Raw genomic sequence first — 26,333 nt, forward strand, 5'->3', positions numbered from 1 at the left:
CAGTATTAGGCACGAACGCCCAAAACACTCCTCTTTCAAATACCGATTTGCAACCCCAAATTGTGATTCGGTAACAGTTTACTGGATTGTAATTTGGCTTTAGTACATTTTAAAAACCTTTTTTTCTGTTGCAAATGGCCCGATTCTGCGAATCTGCTGTTTGCAAACAGAAAAAAGATTTTATGCATATAGCCATTAGTCCTACCATTTTATCTTACATTCATTTAAAAAATAACATGATAATAATTTTGGACTGATAGGAAATGATATGGGCACAATCTCCATCACTTTGAAATAACCATTAAATGTTGTTACTGCAAATAGAAATGCAAATTTATGTTCTGTCTTAAAAATCAACAGTAGGAACATTGAACATTGTGGTTCAATAAAAATACTTCATTGCTTTCTAAGATTTACATAATAACATTGTCCCATGCAAAATCAAATCAGAGTTCTAGTTGTCAAGCAGATGTACTTACATAAGTGGGACCTAGTTGTGACATAGAAGGGCAGTTTAGTTCATAGAACATACAATCAGTATGCATTTAATTATTTCCTAACATCAATAATTTATTTTATTTAAATTATTGTACACAAATGTATATTTGCAAATGTGTGTATGTAGTGTTTTAAATCCTCAATAGTTAGAACTATAACTATCTTAATCATATTGGTTGTTTGTTCTTAAAACAAAGGAATGAATGATTGTAGGAAGTATATTTGACGGAGTAAATGTCATGAAAATATACCCTCTGTTGATATTTACAAAAGGATTAGTAGTATAGCTGTTAGTTCTTTAAAATAATACACACATAGTACAATTACTTTATCTTGTAATGTGATTAATTTTGCTTGTCATAATATTCTATTATATAAAATGACAAATGTAATGAAATCATTCTTCTGAACAAGAAACACATATATTTTTTGTCTTTAGGCCACTGCAATATAAGCCTTATAAGGTCAGTATGTCCATATTGTTAGAAAATGGGGCCTATTTCCAAACTTTATTTAGTAGTTTTACAATCCAAATGCTAACATGCTCCAAAATGCTATTCACGAACCTATATGTGTAAGTCTGAGTTCTGCCTCTCCTATCTTTCATGTGTGGGAATCTTCACCTCGTAGGTATATGTTTTAGTGGTAATTGTGGAAAGGACATTGGGGATTGGCAGGAAAATTGGGAACACTTACAAATAAATGAAAGTGGCTCAGGGAGGAGTAACAAACAGTTTAGGTAGGGTTAAGCAGAGTGTCATGCACCATCTTCAAAAGAGTAATTCGTTGCTATTCACAAATTGCAGTTTTACAGTTATACTTGTCATAAACCAGTAGCAAATGTACTGCAGCTCTGTGCTAGAGCACCAAATGTGGCCACCATTAGTCCTGCAAAACCCACCAATAGAAAATAGTGGAGTCAGGAATTTAAATCAAAAGTTGACAGAAAATAAATTATATTACCTTATTTTCACGTTTTACCTATAAAAATATATTCAATGCAATGTTAATACAAAATATATAAATATATAAATAAAACTAAATTATTCGTTTTTTGCAAAATATTTTATTAAATGTAATAAATAAACATAATTTGAAACAATATTTCAGTTATTTAAATTAATTCTATATAATACTTGATGACAATATATACAAATGTATGCATTAAATTATATATTATACATTTAAAAAATCATATGCCTTCAACTAAATCACGGTGATATTATTAATTTAATTGCTATTATTCACTTAAAATAATCATAATGCAATATGAATTATGATTGCCTAAAATAATAAATACATAATTATGTATCTATCATTAGGAATACACTTATTTCATGTGTACTTCCTTCATAAAAGAAATGTTTATCTACAGTCTTCAGGAAAATCAAGTTTACAATTAATTTGATGCTCTGTTCTGTAATATCTAGATTTCAAAAATAAATTAATAGTTGCACTTATGTTTACTATAATTTTCTAAAGTAGGTAATGCATATAATAATAGTTTTTTAAAATCCTATTATTTTGAAAATCTAATGTATTTGTTCAAAACATATAAAGGAATTATGATCACGACATTAAACTAAGAATATTGCAAATTATTTGTTTTGAAATATGATTTACCTATGTATTTTTTTAACTAAATATGTATCTTATATCCATTTTTAACAGATATTCCAATGCAACATGGTTTAGATACTACACTTTTGTCAACATCTTCTGCAGTCGGACTTCACAAGCCTTCAGCAAGAACAATGGTTGGTATGAACATTCAAAACAAATAGAGTACATACAATTGGATAACATACATCAAAGGGCTGTTGTGAATGCTGAATACACAGAGTGTCATGTTTAAGGATTAAAAGGAATAAAACAATTGCAGTGTATACATTAGATAAAATACGACAAATTGCTCCTGTGTACAAAATACTGAATACATTAAGTATTACACAGTTACATTTTTCCTCATTTTTAGTATATGCAAAATAAAAGATTCAACCGTGCCAAATATGAAAGGGATATGAAGTTGCTGTAGGAACAGAAGAGCAGGTCTGCATTGCTGAAAATTAAAACTTTAGAGAAAAGGCAAATACAATTTTCCTCCTAGGAGTTTGATAAAAATAACAAAAAACAATATATGGAGCATCGACTGGACTGACTGCAGGATCAAAGGCTCAGGTCAGATAAAGGGAAACAGCTGGCAGAAAAGCCGACCATCAGCCGAAGCAGCTTGAAATAAAACCTGGTGAGCACGAAGCATTGCTGTCCATTTTGGACATAGGACATCAATAAATCAATCAGAAAATGTATGGAGTGCACTACTTACCCGCGAGGGTCTCAAGGCGCTGGGGGGGCGCTACTGCTCGAAGAGCCAGGACTTGGGGAGTCTTCTGAAGGCGAGTAGGTCCTGGGTCTGCCGAAGGTGGGTAGGAAGGGCGTTCCAGGTCTTGGCGGCGATGTAGGAGAAGGATCTGTCACCAGAGGTCGTTCGTTGGATGCGGGGGACGGTGGCGAGGGTGGCGTAACGGAGCTGGCGGGTTGGTGTGTAGAAGTTGAGTCTCCTGTTCAGGTAGGCCAGTCCGGCGTTGTGGAGTACTTTGTGTGCGTGGGTGAGGAGCTTGAAGGTGATCCTCTTCTGGACGGGGAGCCCGTGTAGGTCTCTCAGGTGGGAGAAGATGTGGCTGTGGCGGGGGATGTTGAGGATCAGTCGGGCGGAGGCATTTTGAATGCGTTGTAGTCGGCACAGGTTCTTTGCTGGGATTCCTGCGTAGAGTGCTTTGCCGTAGTCCAGTCTGCTGTTGACGAGGGCCTGTGGCACCGTTCTTCGTGTTTCAGTTGGGATCCACTTGTAGATCCTGCAGAGCATGCGGAGGAGGAGACGGCGCTGACCTGCTTCGACATGGAGAGGCAGGAGTCGAGGACGAATCCTAGGTTGCGTGTGTGGTCGGTGGGTGTGGGTGCTGCTCCCAGTAAGGTCAGCCACCAGGAGTCGTCCCAGGCTGAGGGGGTGGGTCCGAGGATGAGGACCTTGGTTTTGTCTGAGTTCAGCTTCAGACGGCTGCTTCACATCCAGTCAGCGACGGCCTTCAATACCTCGTGAAGATTGATTTTTGCAGTATGTGGGTCCTTGGTGATGGAGAGGATGAGCTAGGTGTCGTCGGCATAGGAGATGATGTTGAGGTCATGTTGGTGGGCCACTTGTGCGAGGGGCGTCATGTAGATGTTGAACAGCATCGGGCTGAGGGATGAGCCTTGGGGGACGCTGCAGATGATGTTGGAGGGTTTGGATCGGAAGGGTGGGAGGCGGGCTCTCTGGGTTCTGCCGGAGAGGAAGGACGTGGTCCAGTCGAGGGCCTTCTCTTGGATTCCGGCTTCTTGGAGGCGTGTTTTTGGGGTGAGGTGGCAGACCGCGTCGAAGGCAGCTGACAGGTCCAGGAGGATCAGGGCTGTTGTTTTGCCGTTGTCCAGTTGGCGTCTGATGTCGTCTGTAGCGGTGATGAGGGCTGTCTCAGTGCTGTGGTTTCGTCTGAATCCGGACTGGGAAGGGTCTAGGATGTTGTTGTCTTCGAGGTGGCGGGCCAGTTGCATGTGGATGATTTTCTCGATGACCTTTGCCAGAAACGGGAGCAGTGAGATGGGGCGGAAGTTCTTGAGGTCCTTGGGGTCTGCCATGGGCTTCTTGAGGAGGGCGTTGATTTCAGTGTGCTTCCAGCTATCCAGAAATGTTGCTGTCTCGAATGAGATGTTCATGATCTTCCGCAGCTAGGGTGCGATGACTGCTTCTGCTTTGTTGAATACGTGGTGTAGGCATGGGTCTGACGGAGATCCTGAGTGGATGGAGTTCATGACCTTGCGTGTTTCGTTGTCGGTGACGTTGGACCAGGAGGTCAGACGATTGGCGTTTGTAGGAGGGGTGGTGTCTGGCGTGGTTGGGGTGGTCGTGGTGTTGAAGCTCTCATGGATGTCGGCGATCTTGCGGTGGAAGAAGGTAGCCAGAGAGTCGCACAGGTCTTAAGAGGGCAGGATGTCGTTGGCGCTGGGGTTGGAGAGCTCTTTGCTGTCGTGTGCGTTGTTGTCCAGGCGGTCTTTGAAGGAAGATCTCTTGGCCAGTCTGATGAGCTGGTGATGTCTGCAGGTGGCGTTCTTGTATAGCATAGATAAAAAATTGGCACAAGCATATATACAGTATTCCACAGTAGCATTCCTTACTAAGCTTCTTTTCTATGAGCGATACCTTCATTAGTGTGATTTCTTAGCTTAAAAGCAAGATGTCTTAAAGCTCTCCTACTCTAGGACCCCCAGACAGATGTATATTCTGGAGAGCCTGAACTCCCCCTAACTTTAGCCAAATCCTTCTCTCTTTCCCCAAATCTTTAAGAATTAACCACCATTCCATCTTCGTAGGTGATTTTGGAGATAACCATGCTCTAGCTATCGCTAGTCGTACAGCTACAATCATTATTGACAATATAGGGCCATTATGCCCAGCATCTTCTCCATATCCTAACATCCTTTCTGTTATTGACAACCTAAAATCCCCACCTAATCTATTCGAGATAGTCTCCAGGATCTTATCACAGAACCCCTTCAACAAAGGGCAGAGCATAAACATGTGTAGAATGTCTGCTGCATGTTACCCATTTAGGACAAATCTGACAAGCCCCTCCCTGAGGCCCAGCCCATATATTCCCAGCTGGAGACCATCGAGCAATTTTTTCCGGGGTGTATAATAAAGACGACACAGTGTCTAAAATTACTGCAGTTGTAGATTAGTTGAGTGTACAAATCGGGAAATATTATCAAAAGCTATCTTCATCTTGTCAATAGTAATAGCCTCCCCCAAATTCTCACTCCATTTAAGCGCCAGTTTCTCAGACCCATCTGCCCTATTCTGACACAACATTTGATATGCCTTGCTAATAGTAGCCTGCTGATTCTGGCCATAGATAAATTCCCACAAACTAGCCCCGCTAACCGTCCGTATTTCTAACCTCCGAACCAGATGGTCTCTAACCTGTAAATATTTAAAGAAAAGTCATTGTGGAATATTAGATGTTACAGAGAGATTTTCGAATGTCTTCATATCATTGCAATCAAACAGTTGTTCCAAAAGATTTACCCCATATTTGGCCCATTGAAGGGCTGTCTTATCATGATAAATGCCGGGCAGCATTGGATTGCCCCATTAAGGGAAGAGAGAGTCTTGTCTCAATATTTTTCCATATATAAACAGAGTTCCGTATGGTCTTAAACCATACGCGTTTAAAGTAGTCATTAATGCGATAGAGAAATATCTTGCTCTCAGCACCCAAAATCATCCAATGCCATGCCTCCGTTAACTCAGGATTCAAAAGGCTCCGCAAACGCCCAATAAAAACCAAAAAAAATAGAGTTTAAAATCGGGTAGGTCTAACCCTCCCTGATTGTAAGGAAGTTTCATTAATCCTACAGCCCTTCTTGCCTTCCGATACCTCCACATAAAACTACTGAGAACACTATCTAATTTTCTAAAAAAAACCTTCAGAATACGCAAAGGATTAGACCTAAAAAGAAAAAGAAATTTGGGGAGTATCTTCATTTTAATGACATTTAATCTGCCTAAAACACTTAATGGTAGTTTATGTCATGCCTTTAAATGTTTTTCCACTTTATTCAAAAAAAAAATTGTTTAGAGAATGTATTAGCTCAATTTTAGGAGAAATATATACCCCCAGATAAGTAGCCTTCTCACAAACACCTTCTACTACACCCTCCGGCTAAAAATTCAACAAAACTTGAGTTTTATTCCGATTTAGCTTATACCCGGAGAAACGCCCAAATTGTTTTGCCTCTCTGTCTATATGTTTCTGTAGCCTCCCTTGGTTTCTCAGTAAACATAGCTATATCATCGGCATCTGCCGTCAAATTTAGAGAGCGTTGCTCAATATTCAGCGGGGGCATTGCATAATTAGCCAAAAGTGTCAGAATAAATGGCTCTATGTAAAGAGCAAATTAAAGGGGTGAATGGGGACAGCCCTGCCTCGTACCGTGCCTAATAGAAAAAGGTGTGATTTGAATTTTAGCATAGAGTAATTTAGCTTTCGGGTCCCTATACTTAGCAGCTATCAGCTTTCGAAATTTCTCTTTAATCCCAAATGCCAAAAGTGTTGCCCAAAGATACTCCCAGGCCACCAAGTCAAATGCTTTTTCTGCATCCAATAATATCATGCCTAGTTGAATTTTTAACTTCCCCGCCGCATCAAAGGCAGCTATTGCTGTATTAACATGGGCAATTGTAACTCTCCCGGTGATGAACACATGCTGCTGGGGAGAAACCAAGTTGGCCATCATCGGGGCTAACCGTGTGGCCAATATCCTGGCGAACACGTTTGCATCTGCGTTAATTAAAGAGATAGGATGGTACGAGGCTCGTTCTTCAGGGTCTTTATCTTTCTTTAAGGAGAAAACTATATTAGCGATATTCCATGAATCAGGTACTTGTCTTGTCCTACCAATTTGGGAAATAACATTGCGCATTAGCAGAGTTAGATGGTTTTTAAAGTGCTTATAAAACTCAGCAGGGAAAGCATCATCGCCTGCAGCTTTGCCTAATGAAAGCCCCCTATTGTATCCAAAACTTCCTCTACTGTAACCTCCTGTTCTAAAGAGAGGGATTCTTCCTCAGTCAAAGTCGGTAGATTGCTCTGCTGCAAATAATTAATCATATCAGTCATATTCAAGCTTACTTCCGGAGTGTATAATTGCTGATCAAAAGTAGAAAATTGGTTAGCTTTCTCCCCGGGTTCCGTAAAAAGGACACCACCCTCCCCTTTTATAGCCTTAATCTTAGTTTGAGCTGACTATGTTGATGAGCCAAGACTGTCCCAATCCTATCACCATATTCATATTGTAATGTCTTCTGTTTAATGAAACAGGCAGCTATTTTTTCCATTAATACACTGCTTATGACTGCCTTCTGCTCCAAAAGCAGTCAATACAAATGGTCTTGTTCTGTCCTTTGATAATGGACTGTATCGGCATGCACTAGTTCACAAATAATAGGCTTTTGAAACGCATCCTTTAACTTGGCCTTCCGTTCCCTATTCTGTTGATATATAAACTGCTTATTCGCTCCCCAAATGTATGCTTTCATAGCCTCACATACAGTCAAAAGTGAGGTTGAACCAATGTTATCTATGAGATAATCAGAGATTTGTTTACCAATAAAGGTCCCGAATTCCGCATTTGTTACCAGATGCCTAGGGAACTTAAATAATCAAGCAGTATTAATAGCAGTTTTTGTTTGAAGAGAAAAGATTATGGGGTTATGATCAGACGTAATTTTAGGGCATATCTCCATATCTGCTAATACCAATAAAGTATCTGAGACCCAGGCCATATCAATTCTTGAGTATTGACGATGTGGTGCTGAGTAATACGTATAGCCTGGTTTATTTAAGTGTAAAGCCTGGCAAGCATCTTGCAAAGAGAATAATCTTGCCAATTCCAAGATAGAAGCTCTCACCTTTGTCATTCTTGGATTCAGCAGTAGACTAGTGGAGTCTACCCACAAGAAATAACACAATTAAAATCCCCCACGACTACCATCGCCCCCTGCCAGCCGGCTAACTCTAAGCAAATATTATCGAATATAGTTGGGTTGGCAACGTTTGGACCGTATAGGACACAAAAAACATAAATAACACCATTCATTTCTATTAAAGCAATAGCCCATCTTCCCCTTTGATCTGATAAAACTTTATGAACTTGGCACCCAAGCATTTTCGACACTAAGATAGCGGCTCCCCTAATCGATATACTTTGAGAAGTACATACAACTATCTCTAGACCAAGCTGTTCCAAAAGACGCCGATCTTTATAGGCTAAATGCGTTTCCGTCAAAAGTGCCAAATGGGGTTTATATGTCTTAAGCTCTTCCCGGATTATTCGCCTTTTGGATCCCCTATTCAGGCCAGCTACATTCCAAGCTAAACATCTAATAATGCCATATCTGTTTAATAACACCCGCCAAAACATAATAAAAAACAATAACATAGCGATCCCTATCACTCTTGCATGTTCATGTATATAGCAACACTCTTCTTTTTGATGTTTTCTCCCACTTTTTAAATACCCCACCCCCCTTGCAACACCCTCCCCTGCCTTATTCATGGCCATCCTCCCCACTTCCCACAGAAGGACTCACCCCCGCCCAAAACAGCAGCCGCTGAAAATGGCAGCTAGCGTCTCCACGGCCCAAGCCCAGCCCTTCCTGACCCATCATAAACAGACAATAAGTGTCTATAAACTTACATCCTATTCCCTACACCCTACTAGTAACCCTACTAACCCCCTATAATGAAAGGAAGAAGAGCAAAAAATAAACAAAAAGCAGCGCTCATAGCATCATATAGTACAACAGCCCTGCTGCCCATGGAACTAAGTGTCCAACCATCCGAGCTATAGGTAAACCATCAGGGCTGCTCATGCAAGCTCCAGGTAATTATAACCAGCTACCCAGTTATACAGTCTGCCACTTTGTCAGTGCCAATTTAGCCTCTATTGCTGAAACAAAAAAAAGTGGATTTCACAACTTTCAGTTTAGCCGGTTCTTGAAGAAACGCCTGGTCTCCAGCAGCCTTAAATGGATCCATTAATTATTTCCATCTTCTTTCCGTAGTCTGACCTAAAAAATATCAATAGAGAATCCACAGCCACTGGGGCATTAGGACGAGCCTTAAAGGACAGTGCTTGTCTCAACAAAAAATTACCACAAAAAAACAATACGGGGTGAGGGTATCGGGTATTGGCCTTTTGTATGGTAAGAGGGAGCCTATGTGCTCTTTGAACTTGACAGTCCCAATCCCAACCTGATAAATCAGGAAATGCTTTCTGGAGAAGTGGAACAACAAAGCCTCGGGGCTCCGAATCTTTGTTTCCCTCTGGTACCCTAAACAATCTCAAATTATTAAGCCTCTCTCTGTTTTCCAAGTCCTCGATCTTAGCAAGGCAATCATGAAGTTGTTGTTCATGTGTCTCTACAGTCTGAGCTACTGCCGTGACCATCTCCTCCGCTTCGGCCACTCTACTTTGCAGCTCTGTAACATCTTTAGCAACTGTATTCGTAAAAACAGAATACCAATTTACAAGGGGGGGTAATTTAATTCTATCGTTGATAAAAGGGATAGCCAATTCAGCATGGAATTAGCGCAACTATGCAGCACCGCCAATAGTTTTTTTCTCAAAATTATTTTTCACTTGTTGTAGAGATTTTATATTGGACATATCCCAAATGCCGGCTCTGTATTTTGCAATTGCCATGCATTTACTAGTATAGAACTTGGAAAGCTCTTTTAGTGATTTTGTACCCAGTATTTTACAGAAAGAATGTATACCATCGATGGATTTCCCAAATAGGGCTTTTCAATTTGCAAGCATTGTTTTCCAATTATAATTCATGCCAAATAAAGCTCCTAGATAGAAGAAGGGTGTGGTAAACATAATCTTGGTGTTATTGATAAAATACAGAGGTTTTGTAAAAGTAATCTAGGACCACAGACCTTGATACATGTTTTACACTTGTTAACCCTCAGAACTAACTCATTCATGAATGCAGTAAATTAGTCAATTAAAGTTTGAAGCCCTCTCCCTGTTCCAGCTATTAAAACTGCATCATCTGTGTATGTACAGTAACATGGGAAAAGGACACTCTCCAAAATAATGGATATACTTCGCTCTCTCCTTCAAAAAATGATCTATCTATTTATATTGAGGGAAAATAAAAAAATGTACAGGACACATCCTTGTCTTGTGCCCTTGTGTATCATAAACCTTTCTGTGCAGTCTCCGTCTTTACCATATCAGACACAGGCCACGTTCCCTCTATAGAGATATTCTATAAAAGATAAGATACCCTGACAAACTCCAATCTCAAACATGGTTGACCATAATTTCGAATGTCTGACACAACCAAAAGGCTGCTGACAAATCCATAAAGGACAAGCATAGTAGCCCCTTTTTAACAACTGTATATTTACCGATATCTAGGTTTAAATTTAGGCACTAATCAACAGTGCCTAGGCCTTTCTTAAAGCCATACTGGGTATCGGTTAAGATGTTGTTCTCAGCAAACCATTCTCCCAATCTGTGTAGAAGAATATGACCCATACCTTTTGCTATTGTGTCCATGACAGAAATCAGTTTGTAGTTCTTGGGATGAGCTTTATCCCCTTTCTGATGGATGGGAAAGATTACAGAGCTGTTCCAAGTGGGTGAGGGGTTTACTTTTGCTACAGCATCGAACACAATGTTTAGAAGTGTTGCCCAAAAGTCAGAATTATCCAAGTAAATGTCAAGTGGGACCCCATCTGGACCTGGCATCTTACCCTTCTTACTTTCCACAAGTGCTCTACAGACCTTGGGGAGCTCAAAGGCTGAGGGTAAGCTAATTACCTCCGTATTATTCCTTATTCTCTTATCAATTCGGGCCTTTAATAAAGTTGAATGATTAATATAGATCATGCTAAAGTGCTCAGCCGAAGTATCAGCTGGAATAAGGGTTCTGATGAACGGGGCTGAGGGATAACTAAGGAATGCTTCATTTATCACCTTACAAAGGTCATGCTGTCTTTCATTTGGCTGGCATTTAGGAGAGCTGTCCAAATTTCCTCCTCAATTTGTTTTTTTCTAAGTGCCTGATGGATTTATAAAGTGCTCTTGCTTTTTAAATTGACCCCACAGCTCGAGTTCTAACATTAAGGCCTTTTGTAGGGCAGTGTGGGCTTTTGTGCATGGAGCATCAAACTAGCCATAAGGCTTTGGCTGGGAGGATCTGGCAGGTCTTAAAAGGGACTCCCTAATTTCCACAGATAGATCAATAAAGGCAAGATTAATCTTATACGCCTCTGCTAGAGGGTCGAGGCATATAGCATCCTCTTGTTGCTCTCCTTGATAATTGTGAACAAATTGAGGGTGCTTATCTTAGTTCATTTAATTGTGTATCCATTTTTCCACCCTAGTTCTAATTTAATCCAGGGTGGGGCAGATTGTAATTGGGGCCCCCAGGCCCACCAGCACAAAAAGGGCTACATGATCACTGTGGCATGTAGTATATAACTCAAAGTCAAGTACAACTTTGCTTAAACTTTCTGAGACTAAGGGCCAGATGTAGGTAAATACATTTACCGATTCTAAAATACCAAATGTTACCGATTTGGTATTTTAGAATTGGTAAATGCTATGTAGTAAAAGAATTGGTAAACATTACCGAATCGGTAAGATTAGGTATTTACCGAATCGGTATTTACCGATTCGGTAATTGCCATTCATTCCTATGGGCCTGGAGGAAGTTATCTGGAAACATCAGACACAGAAAAGACACTCTATTAAGAAAATCAATGAAAAAGGGGACACAGGGACTGTTATACCCTTGAACTGTCGCTTAACTTAGTCTGTACCATGTAACTCTTCATGTCTTTCTTGGAATACAACATCAGCAGCAACAGCAGCATACAGTTCTACATAAAAGAATGCATGTCATTTAAAAGCTTCTTGAAAAGTGAGTTGGCGAGGCACGCTTTCTCAGCGGAACGAAGGTGGAAAGCTTCCTGGGGAAACTGGGAAATGTACTCAATCCTTTATGTATCATAGTTAGCAGCCTTGGCGTGGCTAATGGAATGTTTTTTAGAGCTAGAGAGACTCCAAATATAACTGTGTCTATGGAATAAACATAACATATAATCACATTTGTCCAGGATTTGTGTGATCATAATGAATGCAACTGATTCATTCCCTATTAAACTTGTCAGCCATCTTCAATAAATGTATGTTATTGCCGAAAAAACTCCAAATATCCTTGCATCAATGGAACAAACATGACATAATGCAACATTTGTGGACATATGGAATATTTCTGCTATAGTAAATAGAAAGGATCTGGTTAAAAACAATCCAGCAGCGGAAGAATAAAGACTTCAGAGTGACTGCTAAATCCGCAACTTTCTTTATTTAGGGATAATTCTCTCTAAACTGTTAAACGGCATATGTGTTCATATATTATTATAATTGCTCACAGAAGGCAATGAATACAAATATGTATTTTTTTATTTGAAATCCTATTATTTTTTAAATCTAATGCATGTGTTCAAAATTGACAAAGGAATTATAATCATTACATTAAATTACTGTTTTGAAGTATGAATTTTTAAACATCATATTTATCTTATACCCATTTTTGACAGCTATTCCAAGGCAGCATGGCTCACTATCTACACTCTTGTCAACACTTTCTACAGAAGGGACTTCACAAGCCTTCAGTGAGAACAATGGTTGGTCGGAACATTTAAAACAAGGAAAACTATTGGGAGAGATCAGGGCTTATGGTATTTGTCTCACAATGAAATTATAATTCATCATTGTCTATCTGAATATATACGATTTATCAACAGGTCAAACATAATTTATTCACACCGCCCAATGGAAAGGTATGTGATGGAATGGGTAAATACAATGTCAATTAGTACCATGATGTGTGCAGGCCTAACAATGACAATATCAATAAATGTAATACCAACGTATGCCATAAACTGTGCACATATGAAAATGTGAATGCTCATAAGTACAATGTCAAAATATGTCATAATTTATGTCTACACAACAGAAATTATACCGGCAGTAGCAATGTCAATTTATGCCATAATCCATGTACCAGCAACAACCCTGTTACCAGTAAAAGCAATGAGAGGTGTGGCGCCGCGGCCAGGGCGACTGACGCTGGAATCTGGGGATCACGGTTCGATCCCCGGCCGCGGCGGCAGGTTAGCCCAGCACCATGTGACTCTGGGCAATAGCTTGCTTAATCTTCCCAACGGCCCCCAGCGCCTAGAGACCCTAACGGGTGATTGTGCGCTTTACAAATGCGGATTATTATTATTATTATTATTATTCATGATGTAGGGACTGTAATACAATAATGCAGAAAATGGTTTATGATGCTTCTAAGATGTGTATAAAACCAGTAAAAATTTCGTACACCATGAGATTTTCCTCAGTCTGTCAAAACTCTCCCAGCTGCTGTGTTTAATTAAACCAACTTGTTCCTGTTTTGCCAAACGCCTCTTGTCTTTTCATTTCTTTAAGGTAAATTCATATCCACACAACATATGTATTACATTTTCTTCAGATTTTATTAATCTGGACAATTGACATACATTAAATGACATATGTACACATATATTCTCAATATAAAACATAAACACATTTCAGAAAATATTTTGTGTCTTATCCCTCATTGTACTCTTTTTTTTCTTTAAGCATGTAGTTGTTTGTGTGATTCTTAAATTTATAATCCACCTGGAGGTAGTCCTAAATGTCAGTGAGTGAGGTGAAGAAGCCTCCATTAGATTCTTGCTCGTGCAATCTAATTTAATTAGTTCAAAGTCCTTTTTATCTGCAAAGACTCCTCCAATTGTAAAGGTCTTTGCATTTCAGCCATGTTAAATCCTTCCAAATGCATGTTGAAGAATGTATTTCCTAGCATTCTACATCGTATATTAGAGTGATAATCAAAGGATTTTAAACTCAATGTTTTGATTTATGGCCTCATGTTATCTGCATTACTAAACCTGGTAATCGCTGTAAAGAATTTCTAAATTATTCAGGCTTCTATATTAGACAGTGTGGGAGCTATAGACCCTCATCTAATATTATGTTGTTCTACGAAGAGGACAAGCAAATTTAAAGAATTTTCTGAATGTTTTATTGTCTTATAGTGTTCAAATAATGTGGTCCCTTGTGTACGGCATCTGATGCGTGACCCATGATGGACATACTATCCAGAGGTTTGGTGTCATTAGTAAATTGACATGCTGTGCATCCTTGGCATCTGTAATGCACTGATATGGAGGGTAGGCCTAGTATGCTCTTTATGTCTTTTCATACTTCTGGCATTGTGAAGTCATATATTTTCACTTCTTTTGAAGGAAAATAATGGTTTTGAAAGACTGAACCTTGATAACATTTACCTATTTCTTTGAGGGGTGAACCAAGCCCATTTTAAGAGGATTTGAAGAGCTTCTTGGGATAGCCTCTTTTCATAGGTATATTTCTTGCCTACATTGTCAGCATTATAAAAGTCATCCTTTTTTATAGTACAGTTTCTACGAATCCGGAGGAACTGGCCCTACTGTCAATTTTCATCAAGTGATCTTGGGTGGCCACTCTTGAAATGCGATAATGTATTGCAGTCCATAGGTTTGGTGTATAGACTGACTTAAATTTACTAGCTCTTATGTTCATCCTAAAAAAACAGGAAATTGATTTTTTTGTTGGATAGAGGAAACAGTAAATCTTAGATTCTATGTCCTGTGGTTGAGCCATTCAAGAAACTGTGCCAATGCTTCTGCGGCACCATCCCAGATCATATATATATATCAACAATATAACCGTACCGGGTTTTTATGCAATCTCTGAATGTGTTATCATCACCATAGACCCATTTCTGTTCAAATAAAGATAAATACAAATTCTCTACTTCAGGATAGTAGCTACACCCCATCGCCACTACTTTAATTTGGAAAAATAATTCACCCTTAAATACTGTTTTTAAACAGATTTTTGCAAAATGCAACCAAATAATCAGTGGGTACCTTGTACAGCTGCAGGAAAAATCCAACTGCAATACCCATCCTGCAGACATATTTTATTAAATACTTCTTTGAACGGTGTGGAATTAACTCTGCCTCGGATGGCGAAAAGCTCCCAAAGTCATCTGTTGAGCTGAATAGGCATATAATATCTCTAATTGAGAAACAGATCAAGATGTATATAAGGGAAGCAAGATCGTCTGCAGCGGTTGGCCCCGATTAGATGTCCATAAAAGTATTGCAGAGTGATCCAGAAGGTTGGAGTAGTCTTCTTACCTCCTTCGTTTCTCATTGTTAAGCAACAGGGCAAATTCCAAGTTTATGGACAGGAAGTTTAGAAGTTCCTATGCATAAAAAAGGATACCACCATTCTCCATGTAACTATCATCAAATTGCACTACTTGATGCAACAGGAAAGATTTTCACCTCAAGTATTTTGGACCACGTCAAAGATGGGGCATACTCGAAAGGTGTGATACCACTAGTCCAGGTGGGTTTTAGACCCAAACTCTCAGTGACTTATAATATCACAATAGTGCAAACTGTTATTGATAAGTATGTAGTGTCTAAGTCACAAGTTGTATGTGCAGTGTTCATTGACTTCTCTACTGCCTTTGATTGGGCCGATAGACCAAACCTTTGAAAAAAATATTAAGATTGGGAATACCCTAATGACTTTTTAAGACTGATCATTGCACTACATGCATCCACTTGGAGCAGATTTTTAATTGGGGGAACAAGGGATTGATTTCTAAGATTTTAACTTACAATGGCTTGAAGCAGGAATGTATTTTAGCCCCACTTTTGTTTTCATTATTCCTTAGAGATTTACCAGCCTGTTTTAATACCATCAAATTTTCCCTCCACAAAATGCTCTTCAAAATGTGCTTATTTTAATGTACACTGATGACATGGTTATTTTTGACCGTACACAATTTGGTCTTCAGCAGAATCTGGCTGTCCTTTTTGAGTAAGAGGAGGATAACTTCCTGAAGATAAATATTTTTAAAACCAAGGTAGTACCCTTTAGATGAAAGAGACAGTACTGCCCTTTTAACTGGAGGTTGGGTGGAAGGCCTGGATTGGTGGTACCGACATATACCTATTTAGGAAGGGTCTTCTCTTAGGCCCTTAGAAGTACCTCCCATATCTCTCACATATGTCTTAAGGCAACTTCTCACATTGGTGTTTTTTAAAAGGTTTTTATTGCTCCTCGGGCAGACCACATTTTAAAACACTTTTAGAAATCTATCAGGTGAAGCTTCCTCCCATTTTGTCTTATGCCCTCGAATATATTCCCACAAGAAAATGATCTGTTTTAAATGTATTCAAAGGGAAGATTCTATGGAAGTTAGAATCCCTGAGTCAAGCGATTACTGTCCAAGCATTACGCTTGAAGCTTTCCCTCTTTTAGTGCCTACACCAGATCCTTGGCAAATGTGATTAGATGGGTCTACAATCTACTTCACACACCAGAAGGCACATTACAAGATGCCTTTTATGGTGATCTTGAGATTGTGCCAGTAAAATTACCATTTTCTATTGCTCACTTGCAGCTACAGACACCTGCATCTCTAAAATTGTTTTGTAAAAACTGTGGTAGCTAGACTGTGTTAAACACAGGACATTACACATGGTTCTCAGTTAGAAATATATAAACCTTATAGTAGTAAGCAGAAATAAAATTGTTCGTTTATTTTTGAAAAAAGTACTACGTTCTTTCTAATCTTGCTCAGAATGGGTATTTTACCTTTTAAAAATTTTAAGAAGCATTCGTTCGATAAAGAAGATATGACTGGAACTTGTGAAGTCTGTAAACATGGGATACAAGATATTGAGCATGGTTTTTTTTCATCTGCCCCTGCAAGCCAATGAGGGAAGCTGAGAAGCTTTTTTTTTAAAACATTTGTGTTTTAAATATAATGTATTTAAAGCCAATGATCTGATTGCCTTAGCAAAGACACCTTCCAACAAACTTGTGTATAACGATCTGCATACATTTTTAAAATTATTTTTACCTATGTATTGACAGTATACTTGTATTGTGATTGTCACGTCGATTATGTGTACCTTTAATCAATTATTTATACATTGTATGCATTGTTGATCACAAATATTTTGTTATTCATGGCCAAAGAATACCTTATGCCACAAACACACCTATAAATGTCATGATGGCATAGTTATAAAGAGATCTATAGTGCCACACATGGCTGCCACTGACAAACATCATCAAACTGGCACCTGATCAACAGCCGTCCAAACAACATCCACTACAGGTTGTTTGTTCTGAATGTACAGCTGATACCAACATTGAGAAGTCTACTACAAAGAAAAAGAAGAACTAATGTAGATCTTTGAGTCCATTTCTTGTTTTTTTTGTGACACTACTCATCTGATTGTTGCATATTTTTCTACCTTAAAAATACGTTGATTTATGAACACTGACTGTAAACAACTATGATGTATTTTAACCTCTGGAAACTATGGACGTGGCTTCCACATCCATAATACTCTCAATCGGGTGCTATGAATATGAAGGAATGGCAGAGCAACCCTCTGGTACAGACCCAGAGGAATTCCCTTTTTCTCTTTTCAAGTCAGACTTCTGGGTAAAATCTACCACAGCAGATCTGATTTTAATTTCACTGCATCGGTCCTCATGGTGATAGTTCAGCCTCTCAAGCATAGATTTAGTTGGGGGAGAAGTATCACGGGAAAGGGAAGAATGTCCCTTTTGTAATGGTATGCTGCCCTATTGAATTCCTGCTTGGTATCGGAGCAAGGGGGCAATACCCATCACAAATCTACCCACTAGACTTCATGAATTAGTGTTTGAGGTGGAGGGGCCTCCCTGACAATAGGTTAATGCCCTTCTTGTCACATGGAACAACTTTCTTTCTGCACCCCCGGCAGATGGAAGGTGTTAACCCCCAGTCGTCCGCAATGGGAGCAGTAAGCCCAGTAGACAGCAGGATATAATTTGAAAAAAGGAAGGAATGAGTGCTCTATCTCATAAAAAGGCTCCAACAGTAATGATGTACCCACTGGAGGGAGCAGGTTAGGAATTTGCCCCGATCTGCAGCTGGGAGTTACACCACCAGATGCAGAATCATTCTTCTACCCAAAACAATGGCAGAACAGTCTCTGTGACCTGGGGTGGCAGAGTGCGGAATTTCACCCAGGTTGCTTCCTAGGGGTCAGAAAACTCACTAGAGAGCATGAATGATAAAAGATAATATAGCAAATGGGTGTGGGCAGTCTACCGCACACTGTCCCCATCACAAAAAAGGGCACTGCAGTCTTTCTTCTACCCCCCTTGGTAGACAAGTTGAGTGTTTTTCCCCAATCTGCTTCCCCCAAGGAGCAGAAAGTCTATTAGACACCTGGGATTAGGGACTGGTGGTTGACCCTGGGCAGGGCTGCATCCCCTTCCAAAACAAGGCTCAACGTTCATTCAGCCTTCCCGGGGGCAGCTGGGGGTTTGCCTCCATTCTGCCCTCAGGGGGGGTTAGAAAGCCCTCTAGAACTCAGGTAAAAAGAAAAAAAAGGATGGGGTAGGCCCACTACACGCAGACATATGCCCCACCCTACAAATGACAAATCAGTCTCCCCCCCTGAGAACGGATTGGATGCTTTGGCCCAATCAGTCCCATGGGCCTGAAAGCCCACCATGGGACAGGCAAGGATAAAACAGTTATTCATGCTCTGGCCATGCCCCAAACCCAGAAAGGCTCAGATTGAGTTAACTGTTCTTAATCTGCCCCCTAGTAGGCAGAAAGCCCTCTAGATACCATTAAAATTGCATCAAAGCAATCAGAAGTATGGGGGCAGCCTACCCAGGCACCTACACATTCTTCCACCCAAGAAGAGGCAAGTTAGTCCCACCTTGGGGAAATTAGAAGGTTGGAGACTGAGAAGTCCCCTTGGGGATGTGGGGTAGAAGGCCCACTAGATGCCAGGGATTCCAATACGGCAACATAACACATAAAAGACAAAATTAAAGAGCCCCACTTTGGAATTGGTCCCTCCCCCCACCCCAAAAGAGGCAAACCAGTCTTTTAAACACCCAAGGGACAGAGAGGGAAGGCCCCAGAAGGCAAAAAGCCCACTAGACACCAGACATTTCAAAATGGCACCAAAAAATCCAAAAGAATGCAAAGGCACACTGTGGCTTAGAGCCATACCCACAATTCAACGGGTGTAATAGAGCCATTTTGCACCCCTGTGGCCACATAAAAGTCTGCTAGATTGGAGAGGTGGACCTTAATATGCATGCAGGGGGGCCATGTGGGCAGAATGCCCACTATATGCCACGAATATATTTCATGAAATAATAGGTTGTGGCCTGGCCCATCCGAATTTAAGCCTATCATCCTCACCCCGGAATCCTTAACAGTCTTTCAGCTCTCCTGGAGACCAAAGAATCAAAATCCCAATGACTTGTGAGAGGAATTTCTGGTTCTTTTGGGTGTTGTTTTTACATATGGGTTACCAAAGTGTGGCTAAATATCAATTTGTCCCTGTGCCATGTTGAATGGCTGCATTTTGGGGCTTGGGTTGGCTGCGAACTGAGGAAACCTACCAATCCCAGATTCTTTCGGAAAACTGACACCTGGGGGAGTCTCATGTGGATCCCACAAGGATTTAATTACCACATTTATGTTTTGTAAAATTACGGAATCTGGAAAGATACAGAAAAGTCCTACCACCTATCATTCCCCCACATGTTCCAATGAAAATGTTGCCCCATTTGTATGTCTCAGCCTAGTGCCTGTAACATAAATGTTCACAAAACGAAATGTGGAAATATCGCCAATAGGATGTCTTGAGGGCACATAATGCATTCATAAGACCAAACAGTAGGGATCCCTACATTCTTCAGCTGAAGAGCAAAAGCTCCATCTCTGGGAATGCTTGTAAACACCACATACACCCCAGGAAACATAGGGTTGCTTTTCATATATTTTTTCTGGGAGCCTTCTGTACTCCCTTCAGCCTCCATAACAGTGCACTTGCCCCAACTGGACTAAGTAACAAAGTGATGGATTGAATGCTTGAGTTAATCTTAGCCATTGGTAACTGCTCGGCCCGAAGGCCAGTCCATCATTATTTTGCACACTGTGTCACCTCAGTTTGGACCCAGCCATGTGAAAATCAGTTTTGACTCTGACCAGATGGGCACAGTCCAGCCTGAACAGTTCAGCCAGAACTGTCAGGCCATGTACTCTATTTCTCTTTGTATTTCATTAAAGAAAGAAAACTTGAAAAATAAGGAGAAATACTGAAAACATACAGAACAATAAAGTCTTCATAAACTAATATGATACCAACTCTTAAAACCTTAAAGCTGATTGTTGGACCTGTCACCTGTAGGATGTTCTTCCTCCAAATGTTTTTCCTCTCCTACTCCATTTTGCTGAACTTATATTTGTTGGCCTTAGGACTCTGTGCACTTTACCACTTATAGGCCCGATTCACTACAAGGGGTATGGAGCCCTTTGTGAGGGACCTGATACAGTCTATTCAGGTGTAAGTTGTCAGCTCCACCATCCCATCCTGCTCAGGATGACCCATCAGGATATGAAAGGCCACTCAGTCATACCTAATCTTCCCTTTCTGTGCACAAGGGCAAACTGTGACCCACCACAGACATGCATTGGAGACAGGCTGCAGGCACACAGGGCTAAGAACAGAAACATGTAATCTTTCTAAAAGTGTCATTTTTAGAAGAGTAATGATACATTTGACATATCCAGTAAAAAGTATTTATCATTACCATTCTAATAGCATGAAACAGATTGCTCCTCTCAATCAGGAATTATAGCTTGTAAAGTGTAATAAGGAATTTCTAATGTTAACCTATGAGAGGGGTAGGCCTTATAGAAGTGAAAAATGAGTTTGGCTAATTTTTACTACCAGGACATATACAACTTAAAAGTACATGTTGTTTCTTTTAGTTAAATAGCAGCCTGCCCTATAGACAACTTAGGGCCTACCTTAGGGGTGAATTATATGTAATTAAAGGGGAGTTTAAGGCATGGCAGTGTAAACTGCATACACAGGCTCTGAAGTGGTAGGCCTGAAACATGTTTAAGGGCTACTTGAGTGGTTGGCATAAGCAGTGCTACAGTCCCACTAGTGGTATTTAATGTACAGGCCCTGGGTACATGTAGTACATTGTTGTAGGAAAGTAGGATCTTCTTTTATGGTTACCCCCAGTTTTTGACTGGTGATATGCTGTTTCTGACTACTCTGACTGGAGTCCTGGTAATCAGGACCCCAGTCTCTGTGCTTTATCCCCTAAACGTATTGTGCTAAGTACTTAGATACATCCCAGATTGGATACCGGTGTACCCTTATAAGTCACTAGTATATGGTGACGAGGTACCCAGGGCATAGCTACACCAGGAGTCCCCCATGGGTTGGAGCATGTATTATGCCACCCATGGGAGACCACTCAAACTGTAACATTTGTTTCACTTTCTCCCCTGAGGCGGAAGCCGGGGGCTCTTTGCCTAATCTTGTGCACTGATTGACGCTGTGATTTACAATAGCGTGTTTTAAAAATTGTAGATATTTTAATTAGCCTGTTTTAAAATATTGCGCTCACCTCGGCGCGAGAGTAGCGTCGCCTCGAGGTCCCACATATGCCCTTCTAGTCCACAGTCCACAGCGCTGTGTCTCACGCGCTGACACCTCACTTCACCCACCTCAGCAGCCATCTTGAGCGAGGTAAGGGTGGCGGTGTAGTCGTTGGACCCCTCCCACCCTCCTCACACTTCCCCATGTATAAGGGCACTAGACTTTCCCGTCCGCGCAGCGGGCGCGCCGACGGCGCGCCGAAGGCGCGCCAAAGGCAAGCCCGTCTGCCCCCGTCCGCGCCGGGACCGGGCCGAGGGCCATACCCCTTGGCCGATTGCATTGTACCTCAGACCTCTCTTACTCGCGTACTACCCTATTAGCACTCAGACCATCGGCCGACTTAAACTGCCCACGACGTGATCCCTCAAACACCGCACACGATCTTTGTCTGACTTGCCCACACTGCAGCTATTCTATCCCGTTACATGCATCTATTGTACACTCTAAGTACTCGCCCAACATCATAGACCAATCGTTTCTAATAGCTCTCATCAACGCCCGCTCTCTATGTAAACATAGCCAGGAAGTAGCCGATCTTATTACTGATAACAAGCTTGATATTCTTTTTGTTACCGAAACCTGGACGAATGAGTCATCAGACCCAGACTTGGTCACCGCGGTTCCTAGCGGTTACAAAGCGTATCGGCAAGATAGAGCAAGGAAAAAAGGAGGTGGTCTAGCTATTATAGCTAGAGACCGCTTCACCGTCAGAACCACTCCTATTCCCTCTACCTTTTGTGAAGCACTACAGTTTAGAATAAAGCTTTGCTCACTATCCAGTTTCAAGGGAGTATTGATTTACCGCCCTCCAGGGACAAAAACTGGTTTCCTTGCCAATCTTACTACAATGGTGGAAACTTTAGGTACAGAAAACACGCTAACTGTTTTAGGTGACTTTAATTTTCACTTAGACCAGGCCGACCAAACTGATACAGCCTCTTTTATAGCGGACATGGAAACATTGGGACTGAAACAATTAGTCGCTAAGGCCACTCACTTAGCAGGCCATACTCTAGACGCTATATTCTCCAATGTGGACGGCCTCCACATAACGGACATCCGTCCAATGCCATGGACCGATCACTATGCCATATTCGGTAAGCTCACCACCAACTCTCTGCAAAATAAGAAACCCGCCACAATAGACCATGCCCCCTTTAAAGACTGGAAGAATATCAATCCAACTGAGCTGAAAATACAGTTGGACAATACCAGGCCAGCGGTATCCATCGACCCCAACGAGGCTACACAACAATTTTACACCTGGCTTGCTCAGGCAACCGAGACTACCGTTCCCATTAAAACTTTGTCCAGGAATAGATCAAAACCGACTGCTCCATGGTACTCCGACGAGTTAAGACAGCAAAAACAAATCAATAGGAACCTGGAAAGATGCTGGAGAAAAACCTACGATATAGCAAGCAAGAAAGCCTATAAAGATGCTCTGGCACTTTATAAATCCATGATCATTAAAGCAAAAAAAATATTTTATACCAATCAAATCGATCATGCCAAAAACTCTAGTAAACGTCTATATGATATCACTAAGACATTGGCAGAAAACGCCCCCGACCTTATTCCCCCTCCTTCACAAGCTCTCTGTGAGGCCTTGGCAAAATTTTTCTTTACTAAGGTGGACGATATTTTTCAAGCTTTCACATCTAAACCATCTATGACGAACGTGGCTCCATCTTCTCCACATCCGACTATTGCTTTTACTAGCTTCCAGAAATTGACAGATGACCACATAAAAAGCATAGTCTCTACAATAAAAACAGGCCCTGCCCTAGACCCCTGCCCTTTTTCAGTGCTACCACCAGTCCTGGACTCAATTATACCAACGCTGACACAAGTCTGCAACTCCATCTTCTCCTCAGGGAATTACCCTAACTTATTAAAGAAAACTTTATTGAAACCCTTATTAAAAAAACCTTGCCTAGATAAAAATGAACTTAAAAATTACAGGCCCATTGCGAGTCTACCGTTTTTGGCCAAATTGGCCGAAAAGGCAATGAATTCCCAACTCTCAGATTACCTCGATAAACATCGTTTGTTGGACGATTCTCAGTACGGCTTTAGGAGATTTCATGGGACCGAAACCGTCCTTATCAAGGCTGCTGACGACGTCAGGGCCATACGGGATCAAGGCGGGACTGGTATTTTAGTCTTATTGGATTTGTCAGCAGCTTTCGACACGGTCGACCATAACACTCTGGTCAATCGTGTCGGAAGGCTAGGCATCAGTCACTCTGCCAAAGATCTGCTTGCATCCTTCCTAGCTCAGAGAACTCAAGCAGTCACCCTTGGACCGTTCCAGTCTGCTCAACTCACATTGCCATGCGGTGTCCCCCAAGGCTCATCCCTCAGTCCGACACTATTTAATATCTATGTGTCGGACCTTGCAAATGTCATGAGAGCATATGGGATGAGCCTAACATCTTATGCAGACGACACGCAGCTGGTACTGGCTATTAAGGGTGATGGAGGACAGGTTGCCCACAACTTCAAAAATGGAATGACCGAAATAGGAGCATGGATGGCCACAAACTGTCTCAAACTCAACTCAGAGAAGACTGAGGTAGTCATCTTTGGACCTCTCCTCCCAGAATGGCCTTCATGTTGGTGGCCACCGGCCTTTGGTACACCCCCCATCCCAACATCAAAGGTCAGGAATCTGGGAGTCATATTCGACAATGGTCTCAGCTTTATGGACCATGCAAATAAAGTTGCGATAACGGCCCATTACAAACTAAAAATGATAAGAAAGATTAGCCCTTTTCTTACAGAGGCGTTAATCAAAACACTGGTATGCTCCTTAGTCCTGTCTTCACTAGACTACTGTAACTGACTTTTTCTTGATGCTCAGGTTAGGGTCATAAACAAGCTGCAGTCCATACAGAATGCGGCGGCACGCTTGCTCTCTGGTACAGCTAAATTTCACCCCATTTCAGAAACGATAAGACAATACCATTGGCTTACCATCAAAAATAGAATAAAGTTTAAGTCCTTATGTATAGTTTATAAGGCACTCAATAACCAAGGACCTCATACTTTAAAGGATCAACTAAAACGTTATATTCCCCGCAGACATCTTCGATCCTCGGAGCTGCACCAATTAGTTATTCCTCGATCAAAGACGGTGTCATGGGGGTGACCGCCGTTTCCTTGTGGCTGCTCCTAAACTATGGAACACACTTCCTCAACACATTAAGATGAGTCCTTCTCTCCTTCAGTTTAGGAAACTTGTAAAGACTTGGCTGTTTAATCAATGAAACCATCGGCACAACTATGAAACAAATGATCGGTCTAGCGCCGAGACGCCGTAGGGTATTCGCCGCGCTCTACAAATGTCAAAAATAAAATAAATAATAAATAACTACAGGCCTGCCATAGCAACCTGTGTAAGCTGGTGCTAGCACCCCTTACAACAAATATAGGCTTCCCTATATCTAAGGTCACTGCACTTAAAACCTATAATGTCATCCCTGAAGCAAGCCTTTCAATCGTGAAGGCAGTGTGCGCGGTTCTAAGAGTGAGGGTACCCCGGCAGGAGCATAACACCCCTACAACCTTCGTAGTCCATTCTCCCAGGTTGTAAGTGCATCAGCCATTATGATATAGAGAGTGGCCATGCATCATTACGCGATGAGTGACCATCTATAAGCAGGCTGTAATGAACCCTGTCATGTTCAGTTTCAAACATGTTGGAATCATACCTCAAACACCATAAACGGTGTGGGAGATATGACTCCATGCACTGTAAAGCTCCTCTGGGAGGCACTCAGTGCTCACAGTACCAGTCTTCTAGACCAAGACAGCACAATATGGCTGCTGCCAACCAGAAATATGCTTCTGCCCACCTGCTGCTAAGCCAAGCTCGAGCACAGGAATGCAGAAAATAGGTATCCTGTCACAGGGTGGTGTGACCACAACCCAGACAGGGTTTAGTCCAGTGGGGCCAGGTGGGAGCGCTTGGCAGCGCCACTCAGTCTGCTTGATGGGCATATTTGGTGCCCTCCTTGCATAGTCTAGTTCAAACCAGGTCAGGGAGCCGTTGGCTCCTACTCTGGCGCAAAACTTTACAAAGGACATGGGAGTATCCTCCCCACTGTCAAACCCCTCTCCTAGGAGTGAACTCTAAATCGTCCCAACCCTTTTGTTAGGGTACTTAAAGGCTTATCTCTAGGTGAGTCCCTAGATTCGTTGTGGGACAAGATTCATATCAAGACACCACTTCTTCTTCGACTGTCTGGTCAATCTGGACTTTGCTGGACTTCGCTCTGGGTATCAAAACTGCAACTGGAAAGACTCCTGCTGCTCCTGATCTCCTTGCCCTGCTCTTCTGCTGAAATGTCCCTGCCAGTGCTCCATGCAGGACCTTCCAAGGCCTGTGGGCATCGAAGGCACCTGAAGGAATCTCCCTTGAAGTGAAGGAGTCACTTCCCTGCATCTTCAGACACTGCAACAAAGCTGACTGGTCTGCTGATCCTGGGCTCCCACAGACTCTGAAATACTCAGCAACACAGGTTATGGTTCTTCAAATCCCTCAAGGCCTGCCCTGTCCTCTCA

Source organism: Lissotriton helveticus, chromosome 1_2 (genome assembly GCF_964261635.1).
Source record: "Lissotriton helveticus chromosome 1_2, aLisHel1.1, whole genome shotgun sequence".
NCBI lineage: Eukaryota > Metazoa > Chordata > Amphibia > Caudata > Salamandridae > Lissotriton > Lissotriton helveticus.